Genomic DNA, 12,750 nt, shown 5'->3' on the forward strand with positions numbered 1-12,750 from the left:
CAACACCACCACCCCCCCACCCCTCTGAGTGGAGACAATAGTGGTGCAGCAGCACGTGGTTGACACCACGCTAAACATCTTGTCAGCTATTGTCTCTCAATGAAGTAACTACAACCAGTGATGCTAACACTCTTCATGCTCACCCCACCATCTTTCATCATTTGTCATAACCACAAAGGCAGGAACAGTATCTACATCACACAAGAACAGTATCTACATCCCACCAGAACATATCTACATCACACCAGAACATATCTACATCACACAAGAACAGTATCTACATCTCGACAGAACATATCTACATCACACAAGAACAGTATCTACATCCCACCAGAACATATGTACATCACACAAGAACAGTATCTACATCCCGACAGAACATATCTACATCACACAAGAACAGTATCTAAATCACACAAGAACAGTATCTACATCCCGACAGAACATATCTACATCACACAAGAACAGTATCTACATCCCGACAGAACATATCTACATCACACAAGAACAGTATCTAAATCACACAAGAACAGTATCTACATCCCGACAGAACATATCTACATCACACAAGAACAGTATCTACATCACACAAGAACAGTATCTACATCACACAAGAACATATCTACATCACACAAGAACAGTATCTATATCACACAAGAACATATCTACATCACACAAGAACAGTATCTGCATCACACAAGAACAGTATCTACATCACACAAGAACATATCTACATCACACAAGAACAGTATCTATATCACACAAGAACAGTATCTACATCACACAAGAACATATCTACATCACACAAGAACAGTATCTACATCACACAAGAACAGTATCTAAATCACACAAGAACAGTATCTACATCCCGACAGAACATATCTACATCACACAAGAACAGTATCTACATCACACAAGAACAGTATCTACATCACACAAGAACATATCTACATCACACAAGAACAGTATCTATATCACACAAGAACATTATCTACATCACACAAGAACATATCTACATCATAAAAGAACAGTATCTACATCCCACCAGAACATCTACATCATACAATAATAATATCTACATCACACAAGAACATATCTACATCACACAAGAACAGTATCTACATCACACAAGAACAGCATCTACATCCCACCAGAACATATCTACATCACACAAGAACAGTATCTACATCACACAAGAACAGTATCTACATCCCCCCAGAACATATCTACATCACACAAGAACAGTACCTACATCACACAAGAACATCTACATCATACAAGAACAGTATCTACATCCCACCAGAACATATTTACATCACACAATAACAGTATCTACATCACATAAGTACAGTATCTACATCACATAAGTACAGTATCTACATCACATAAGTACAGTATCTACATCACACTAGAACATCTACATCATACAAGAATAGTATCTACATCACACGAGAACATAGCTACATCACATAAGAACAGTATTTACATCACACAAGAACATATCTACATCACATAAGAACAGTATCTACATCACACAATGACAGTATCTACATCACACAAGAACAGCATCTACATCACACAATAACAGTATCTATATCATACAAGAATAGTATCTACATCACACGAGAACATATCTACATCACATAAGAACAGTATCTACATCACACTAGAACAGTATCTACATCACACAAGAGCATCTACATCACTCAAGAACAGTATTTATATCACTCAAGAACATCTACATCACACAAGAACAGTATTTACATCACACAAGAACATATCTACATCACTCAAGAACAGTATCTATATCATTCAAGAACATCTACATCACACAAGAACAGTATCTACATCACTCAAGAACATCTACATCACACAAGAACAGTATCTATATCACTCAAGAACATCTACATCATACAAGAACAGTATCTACATCACTCAAGAACATCTACATCACACAAGAACATCTACATCACACAAGAACAGTATCTATATCACTCAAGAACATCTACATCATACAAGAACAGTATCTACATCACTCAAGAACATCTACATCACACAAGAACAGTATCTATATCACACAAGAACATCTACATCACACAAGAACAGTATCTATATCACTCAAGAACATCTACATCATACAAGAACAGTATCTACATCACTCAAGAACATCTACATCACACAAGAACAGTATCTATATCACACAAGAACATCTACATCACACAAGAACAGTATCTACATCACTCAAGAACATCTACATCACACAAGAACAGTATTTACATCACACAAGAACTTATCTACATCACTCAAGAACAGTATCTATATCATTCAAGAACATCTACATCACTCAAGAACAGTATCTCTATCACTCAAGAACATCTACATCACACAAGAACAGTATCTCTATCACTCAAGAACATCTACATCACACAATAACAGTATCTACATCACTCAAGAACAGTATCTATATCACTCAAGAACAGTATCTATATCACTCAAGAACATCTACATCACACAATAACAGTATCTACATCACTCAAGAACAGTATCTATATCACTCAAGAACATCTACATCACACAATAACAGTATCTACATCACTCAAGAACAGTATCTATATCACTCAAGAACATCTACATCACTCAAGAACAGTATCTATATCACTCAAGAACATCTACATCACACAAGAACAGTATTTGTCTGCGGACTATTGAGTGTTTTCTAATGGGGCTCCAGTACTCTGGATTGTCCTCCCTGTATCAGTTAGAGATGCTACCTCAGTAGAAGCATTTAAGTCCCATCTTAAATTTGTTTTATATACATTAGCCTTTAAATAGACCTCCCTTTTAGACCAGTTGATCTGCCGTCTCTTTTCTGCTCTGCCCCCCTCTCCTGCGTGGAGAGGTTATTAGGTGACCCCAGATGACGCGCTAGCTGTTCAAAGTTGATACCAGAGGTGGACCACTCAGCTGTGCATCAGTTGATGACGTCTGCGCTGCTGACTTGTCTCCACTCAAGATGATCCCCTGCTGGCCCCACTATGGACTGCACTCTCACTACTATGTTAGATCCACTATGGACTGCACTCTCATACTATTAACTAGATCCACTATGGACTGGACTCTCACTACTATGTTAGATCCACTATGGACTGGACTCTCACTACTATAAACTTGATCCACTCGACGTCCATTGCACCGGTCGCCCAGGGTGGGGTCCCCACATCTGCGGTCCCCTCCAAGGTTTCTCATTGTCCCATTGGGTTGAGTTTTTTCTTGCCCTGATGTGGGATCTGACCCGAGGATATCATTGTGGCTTGTGCAGCCCTTTGAGACACTTGTGATTAAGGGCTATACAAAAAAAAACTTTGATTGATCATTTGTATGTCTCAAAAATCCAATAAAAAATTTAAAATAAACAAAAAACGTGTCAGATACGGAAGAAAGCTAATGACAGAGAAACACTAAATGGAGAATAATATTAGCTATCTTGGGTCAGCAACTGCTGACAATCAGAAAAAGAATAAAACCAAAATGTTTACTAAAATGAACCAGTTTATGTATGTGGACACCCTTTGATTCAGATTAATACTGACTTGCTTTCATTTTGCACTAAACCGGAAGTGAAAGTGTGCATGTTGCAGTGTTGTGCAATTAAACAAAAGCCATGTTGCTGCTAATAGTAATAGAATGGAAGATACTACAACACATGTCTGCATAAATGGAAAAGTTTTCATAAAAATGACGACTTTGGCTCTCTCGATTTATGTTGGCGTCGACTTAAGTGGGCACTTTTAAATATTAAGAAGAACATGGTGGACCAGGACGTGAGTTGTCGACATAAACGGGTCCGACTTAAACGTGTCGCACTGTATTAGTTTTACTCCTTAGCAGTGGTTTTTAAATAGTGGTACGCGGGCTCTATCTAGAGTTACGTTGAAGAGTAATATGTGTGTAATGCAGGGGTCCCCAAACTACGGCCCGCGGGCCGGATCCGGCCCCCCAGCATCCAAAATCCGGCCCACAGGAAGTCCCAAGTTTAAAAAAAAAATAAATAAAAATAATTTATTTATTTTTATTTTTTTATTTATTTTAATCTTTCCTTTCTAAACCATTTTCTACTGCTTGTTACTCTTGGTGTCTCCTAGTCACTTAGGCAAATCATATTGTCTAAAAATGAATTTTCCCATCAATAACGTGACAATGTTAAATGTTGATGAACATCAATATTAATTGATGTTAAATGACAAAACGGATTATAAAGACAATGTATATATATATATATATATATATATATATATATATATATATATATATATATATATATATATATATATATATATATATATATATATATATACACACAGCCTGGCCCCCGGCCAAATTTTTGTAACCCAATGCGGCCCCAGAGTCAAAAAGTTTGGGGACCCCTGGTGTAATGTGTAATGTTACAGTGGCCAAAATATTACATATGCTTGTTAAATAAATGCCTTGTTTATAATGAATACTTAGACCTATGAGGTTACTGTATTTTAAAAACTTGAACTTTAAACCAGACCTGGGCAAATTAAGGCCCGGGGGCCGCATTCAGCCCGTTAAGTTTTTCAATCTGGTCCGCCGGACATTCCCAAATATTTTTTTTAGATCTTTAAAGGCCTACTGAAAGCCACTACTACCAACCACGCAGTCTGATAGTTTATATATCAATGATGAAATCTTAACATTGCAACACATGCCAATACGGCCGGGTTAACTTATAAAGTGCAATTTTAAATTTCCCGCTAAACTTCCGGTTGAAAACGTCTTTGGATGATGACGTATGCGCGTGACGTCAATCGTTGAAACGGAAGTATTTGGACCCAGTGGATCCAATTCAAAAAGCTCTGTTTTCATCTCAAAATTCCACAGTATTCTGCACATCTGTGTTGGTGAATCTTTTGCAATTTGTTTAATGAACAATGAAGACTGCAAAGAAGAAAGTTGTAGTTGGGATCGGTGTATTAGCGGCGGACTACAGCAACACAGCCAGGAGGACTGAGAGATGGATAGCAGACGCGCTAGCCGCCGACCTCACCTTGACTTCCTCCGTCTCCAGGCCGCCGACCGCATCTATGATCGTCGCTCCGTCGATCACTGGAACGCAGGTGAGCACGGGTGTTGATGAGCAGATGAGGGCTGGCGTAGGTGGAGAGATAATGTTTTTAGCATAGCTCTGTGAGGTCCCGTTGCTAAGTTAGCTTCAATGGCGTCATTAGCAACAGCATTGTTAACCTTCGCCAGCCTGGAAAGCATTAACCGTGTAGTTACAGGTCCATGGTTTAATAGTATTGTTGATCTTCTGTCTATCCTTCCAGTCAGGGGTTTATTTATTTTGTTTCTATCTGCAGTTAAGCCCGATGTGCTATCACATTAGCTCCGTAGCTAAAGAGCTTCGCCGATCTATTGTCGTGGAGATAAAAGTTACTGTGAATGTCCATTTCGCGTTCTCGACTCTCATTTTCAAGAGGATATAGTATCCGTGGTGGTTTAAAATACAAATCCGTGATCCACAATAGAAAAAGGAGAGAGTGTGGAATCCAATGAACCCTTGTACCTAAGTTACGGTCAGAGCGAAAAAAGATACGTCCTGCACTGCACTCTAGTCCTTCACTCTCACGTTCCTCATCCACGAATCTTTCAGCCTCGCTCAAATTAATGGGGTAATCGTCGCTTTCTCGGTCCGAATCGCTCTCGCTGCTGGTGTAAACAATGGGGAAATGTGAGGAGCCTTTCAACCTGTGACGTCACGCTACTTCCGGTACACGCAAGGCTTTTTTTTTATCAGCGACCAAAAGTTGCGATCTTTATCGTCGATGTTCTCTACTAAATCCTTTCAGCAAAAATATGGCAATATCGCGAAATGATCAAGTATGACACATAGAATGGATCTGCTATCCCCGTTTAAATAAATAAAAATATTTTCAGTAGGCCTTTAAGACTGAAAGTGTAGCTGCCATTAGGATGTGCAGTGATGTTTTCAAATGACCGTAAGTCTTGAACTACACAAAGTATTTCAATGGTTGGAATCTGCGCTTTTGTATGATATACTAGTTACTATGGTAATCTAATTAGTTACTATGGTAATCTACGTCACAGCAGCTCAAACGAGGCACCAAGCAGTGTGGGTGGGGAGCGTTTCCACAGAGTGTTTCCAGAGCGGACAGCCTGAAAATGCGGGTGTCAGGGACAGACCCGGAAGGAGATTTTTACAACAAAGCTCTAAAGCTTAGTGATATATCAGATGTATCAGATTGTAGGTGGGGATATAAACTGTCATTATGGTGGTACTTGGAGAGCCAAGTGTTTTCTTAGGTGGCACATTGTGAAAAAAGTTTCAGAACCACGTCTCTATGTTCTCCATTTTCAGGCCGCAGCTCGTTTTTATTAGCGTATTGTAAAATACGGGAAACTGTTGAGTGTCTGCTGCCCCCGGTGGCCTTGGCTAATTTGGCAGCATCGTAAGGAAGCTTTTAGGTGATGGAATGTCCACGGAGAGAGGCGTCCCGGGCATAAACACACCTTGGAGGACACACACACACACACACACACACACACACACACACACACACACACACACACACACACACACACACACACACACACACACACCTACTCGGCCTCAAAGAGAAATGTCCGGCAACCGCTTCATTTGTGGTCCATGCAGAAGTAGCAAAGTGACGTCATTGGTCATCCTGGTTAAACGAGCTCCTGTAATGTGCAGACATTATTAGCCTGAATGATTCCTGCTGTCCTTCATCACTCCGCACTTCCCATTTGCAGCTCCTCGCCCTTTGAAGTGTGCACACTGAGGTGCTATTTGCTAAAGAGCCATTTAGTGGAAGTGCTCTCAAGGCCAGCTCGTGCAGACCAAATGACACCATTGCCTGATTGGGTATTGAACGCCAAGGCTGCAAAAATGTGAACTATTAGTCAAGGGGTCAAGTCCAAGAGGGACTTGGCTTCTCAACACCAGGATTGAACCCACTAAATCCCTCATACTGACTCACAATTGGCTCAATTCTGTTAATATTTTTGCAGTGAGAACGTTCCCAGCATTCCTTGTGTTTGTGTTGGTCACACAATGAGTGAGATTTGTGTTGGTCAAACCGTAACTGAGATGTGTGTTGGTCACACCAGGAGTGAAATGTGTGTTGGTCACACCATGACTGAGATGTGTGTTGGTCAAACCATGAGTGAGATTTGTGTTGGTCAAACCGTGACTGAGATGTGTGTTGGTCACACCATGACTGAGATGTGTATTGGTCACACCAGGACTGAGATGTGTGTTGGTCAAACCATGAGTGAGATTTGTGTTGGTCAAACCGTGATTGAGATGTGTGTTGGTCACACCAGGAGTGAAATGTGTGTTGGTCACACCATGACTGAGATGTGTGTTGGTCAAACCATGAGTGAGATTTGTGTTGGTCAAACCGTGACTGAGATGTGTGTTGGTCACACCAGGAGTGAAATGTGTGTAGGTCACACCAGGACTGAGATTTGTATTGGTCACACCAGGAGTGAGATGTGTGTTGGTCACAGCAGGAGTGAGATGTGTGTTGTTCACACTATGAGTGACATTTGTGTTGGTCACACCATGACTGAAATGTGTGTTGGTCACACCATGACTGAAATGTGTGTTGGTCACACCAGGTGTGAGATGTGTGTTGGTCACACCGTGACTGAGATTTGTATTGGTCACACCAGGAGTGAGATGTGTGTTGGTCACAGCAGGAGTGAGATGTGTGTTGTTCACACTATGAGTGACATTTGTGTTGGTCACACCATGACTGAAATGTGTGTTGGTCACACCAGGAGTGAAATGTGTGTTGGTCACACCATGACTGAGATGTGTGTTGGTCAAACCATGAGTGAAATGTGTGTTGGTCACACCATGACTGAGATGTGTGTTGGTCAAACCATGAGTGAGATTTGTGTTGGTCAAACCGTGACTGAGATGTGTGTTGGTCACACCAGGAGTGAGATTTGTGTTGGTCACACCAGGAGTTAGATGTGTGTTGGTCACACCAGGAGTGAGATGCGTGTTGGTCACACCATGTGTGAGATTTGTGTTGGTCAAACCGTGACTGAGATGTGTGTTGGTCACACCAGGAGTGAGATGTGTGTTGGTCACACCAGGAGTGAGATGCGTGTTGGTCACACCAGGAGTGAGATGTGTGTTGGTCACACCAGGAGTGAGATGCGTGTTGGTCACACCAGGAATGAGATAGCGGTTTGAGTTGGTGACCCTCTTTTTTTTCCTTTGTTTGTATGTTTGCTAAACTGCTAATAGCCAATGAGAAAACCCTTCCTTCAAGCATGTTGAAGACTCAATGTTTGTGACTCGCCTTGATTACGTCCCCATCCTGGTTCCTGATTGGTAAATGTGAGCTTTGATGACTTTGGGACGTCTGTGTTGAGTGAGCAGTAAAATGTTCCGTGCTCGCTTTGCTGCTACGAGGAGGAATTAACCATTTTGTCGTTTTGCAATGGGGTGTGGGTTGTTTCACACATTCATAAGTTGCTTCAAACAACATCCCAGCAGGCACAAGACATTAAAACCAGGTTGAGAACTTGTTGAATTAGGTCCTGACGTTGAGCAACTCAAACATAACGTTGAAACAACATGATTTTTGACGACGTTTAATCAATGTCGGGTTGTGACGTTGATTTGACCATTGAAATGTGGTCATTTCCCAACCAATATTTTACAACACAAATACAACGTTGAATCAACATGCTTTTTGACAACGTTTATTCAATGTCAGGTTGTGACGTTGATTTGACCATTGACATTTGGTTCTACAACACAAATACAACGTTGAAGCAACATGCTTTTTGACAACGTTTAACGTTTGTTGGGTTCTGATGTTGATTTGACCTTTGAAATTTGCTAATTTTCCAACCAACATTTTCCAACACAAATACAACATTGAAACAACATGGTTTTTGACAACGTTTATACAATGTGAGGTTGTGATGTTGATTTGACCATTGAAATGTGGTCATTTTCCAACCAATATTTTACAACGTAAATACAACAGTGAAACAACATGCTTTTTGACATTTACTCAATGTCATGTTGTGACATTGATTTGACCTTCGAAATTCAGTCATTTCTTAACCAATATTTTACAACACAAATACAACATTGAATCAACATACTTTTTGACAACGTTTATTCAATGTCAAGTTGTGACGTTGATTTGACCATTGACATTTGGTTCTACAACACAAATACAACGTTGAAACAACATGCTTTTTGACAACGTTTAATCAATGTTGGGTTCTGATGTTGATTTGACCATTGAAATTTGGTCATTTTCCAACCAATATTCTACAACACAAATACAACGTTGAAACAACATGCTTTTTGACAACGTTTATTCAATGTCAGGTTGTGACGTTGATTTGACCATTGAAATGTGGTCATTTCCCAACCAATATTTTACAACACAAATACAACATTGAATCAACATGCTTTTTGACAACGTTTATTCAATGTCAGGTTGTGATGTTGATTTGACCATTGAAATTTGGTCATTTCCCTACCAATATTTTACAACACAAATACAACGTCGAAACAACATGCTTTTTGACGACGTTTATTCAATGTCAGGTTGTGACGTTGATTTGACCATTGAAATTTGGTCATTTCTTAACCAATATTTTACAACACAAATACAACATTAAAACAAAATGCTTTTTAACGTTTATTCAATGTCAGGTTGTGACATTGATTTGACCTTCGAAATTCGGTCATTTCTTAACCAATATTTTACAACACAAATACAACATTGAATCAACATACTTTTTGACAACGTTTATTCAATGTCAAGTTGTGACGTTGATTTGACCATTGACATTTGGTTCTACAACACAAATACAACGTTGAAACAACATGCTTTTTGACAACGTTTAATCAATGTCAGGTTGTGACGTTGATTTGACCATTAAAATGTGGTCATTTTCCAACCAATATTTTACAACACAAATACAACGTTGAAACAACATGCTTTTTGATGACGTTTATTCAATGTCAGGTTGTGACGTTGATTTGACCATTGAAATTTGGTCATTTCTTAACCAATATTCGACAACTCAAACTTAACGTTGAAACAACATGCTTTTTGACAACGTTTATTCAATGTCAGGTTGTGATGTTGATTTGACCATTGAAATGTGGTCATTTTCCAACCAATATTCTACAACACAAATACAACGTTGAAACAACATGCTTTTTGACGACGTTTATTCAATGTCAGGTTGTGACGTTGATTTGACCATTGAAATTTGGTCATTTCTTAACCAATATTCGACAACTCAAACTTAACGTTGAAACAACATGCTTTTTGACAACGTTTATTCAATGTCAGGTTGTGATGTTGATTTGACCATTGAAATTTGGTCATTTTCCTACCAATATTTTACAACACAAATACAACGTCGAAACAACATGCTTTTTGACGACGTTTATTCAATGTCAGGTTGTGACGTAGATTTGACCATTGAAATGTGGTCATTTTCCAACCAATATTCTACAACACAAATACAACATTGAATCAACATGCTTTTTGACGACGTTTATTCAATGTCAGGTTGTGACGTTGATTTGACCATTGAAATTTGGTCATTTCTTAACCAATATTCGACAACTCAAACTTAACGTTGAAACAACATGCTTTTTGACAACGTTTATTCAATGTCAGGTTGTGATGTTGATTTGACCATTGAAATTTGGTCATTTTCCTACCAATATTTTACAACACAAATACAACGTCGAAACAACATGCTTTTTGACGACGTTTATTCAATGTCAGGTTGTGACATTGATTTGACCATTGAAATTTGGTCATTTCTTAACCAATATTTTACAACACAAATACAACATTAAAACAAAATGCTTTTTAACGTTTATTCAATGTCAGGTTGTGACGTTGATATGACCATTGAAATGTGGTCGTTTCTTCACCAATATTCTACAACTCAAATACAACATTGAATCAACACACTTTTTGACGTTTATTCAATGTCAGGTTGTGACGTTGATTTGACCATTGAAACTTGGTCATATCCCTACCAATATTTTACAACACAAATACAACATTGAATCAACATGCTTTTTGACAACGTTTATTCAATGTTAGGTTGTGACGTAGATTTGACCATTGAAATTCGGTCATTTCTTAGCCAATATTTTACAACACAAATACAACATTGAATCAACATGCTTTTTGACATTTATTCAATGTCAGGTTGTGACGTTAATTTGACCTTTGAAATTCGGTCATTTCTTAACCTCTTAAGGCCTTTTTTTATTTCTCTTTGCTATTTGGGCTTATTAGACCCTAATTAGAATAAAAAACTAAGAACCATCTTTTGATATGATGTACTTAGTCCATAAGTACACAAACGTGTACTTCATGTTTAGTGACATGCTCATTCTTATTTTTAAACTTTTTTTTCCAAATTCCATTGTATGTTATACTCTTCTGACACCACCAGGTGGCAGTATAAGTGTCCATATGTCGGCATAAGACCCCAATTCAGTAGTGTACACAATTTTGGAAATAGGTGCTAAAAGGTGCTGTCCACGCATGTGGCCACTAAGCCTTTGGAGGTTTTAACCAATATTTTACAACACAAATACAACATTGAATCAAATGCTTTTTGACAACGTTTATTCAATGTCAGGTTGTGACGTTGATTTGACCATTGACATTTGGTTCTACAACACAAATACAACGTTGAAACAACATGCTTTTTGACAACGTTTAATCAATGTTGGGAACTTCTGATGTTGATTTGACCATTGAAATTTGGTCATTTTCCAACCAATATTTTACAACACAAATACAACGTTGAAACAACATGCTTTTTGACGACGTTTATTCAATGTCAGGTTGTGACGTTGATTTGACCATTGAAATTTGGTCATTTCTTAACCAATATTCGACAACTCAAACTTAACGTTGAAACAACATGCTTTTTGACAACGTTTATTCAATGTCAGGTTGTGACGTTGATTTGACCATTGAAATTTGGTCATTTCTTAACCAATATTCGACAACTCAAACTTAACGTTGAAACAACATGCTTTTTGACAACGTTTATTCAATGTCAGGTTGTGACGTTGATTTGACCATTGAAATTTGGTCATTTCTTAACCAATATTCGACAACTCAAACTTAACGTTGAAACAACATGCTTTTTGACAACGTTTATTCAATGTCAGGTTGTGACGTTGATTTGACCATTGAAATTTGGTCATTTCTTAACCAATATTCGACAACTCAAACTTAACGTTGAAACAACATGCTTTTTGACAACGTTTATTCAATGTCAGGTTGTGACGTTGATTTGACCATTGAAATTTGGTCATTTCCCTACCAATATTTTACAACACAAATACAACGTCGAAACAACATGCTTTTTGACGACGTTTATTCAATGTCAGGTTGTGACGTTGATTTGACCATTGAAATTTGGTCATTTCCCAACCAACAATGTGGATCCAATGTTGGACATCAATGTTGTCTCAATTTACAAATACAACTATTTTGCAATGTTCAACTGTCAACTTTATTGTCAATTCTTCACATGTACAAGACATACAAGGAATCGAAACTGCGTTTTCAGCACAGTCCCACTCAAGAGCAGACAAACATTACAGGGAGACAGAACAGGATCGCTGACGGGTCTGCCAACTTACGGCGCCCC

Source organism: Entelurus aequoreus, linkage group LG26 (genome assembly GCF_033978785.1).
Source record: "Entelurus aequoreus isolate RoL-2023_Sb linkage group LG26, RoL_Eaeq_v1.1, whole genome shotgun sequence".
Lineage (NCBI taxonomy): Eukaryota > Metazoa > Chordata > Actinopteri > Syngnathiformes > Syngnathidae > Entelurus > Entelurus aequoreus.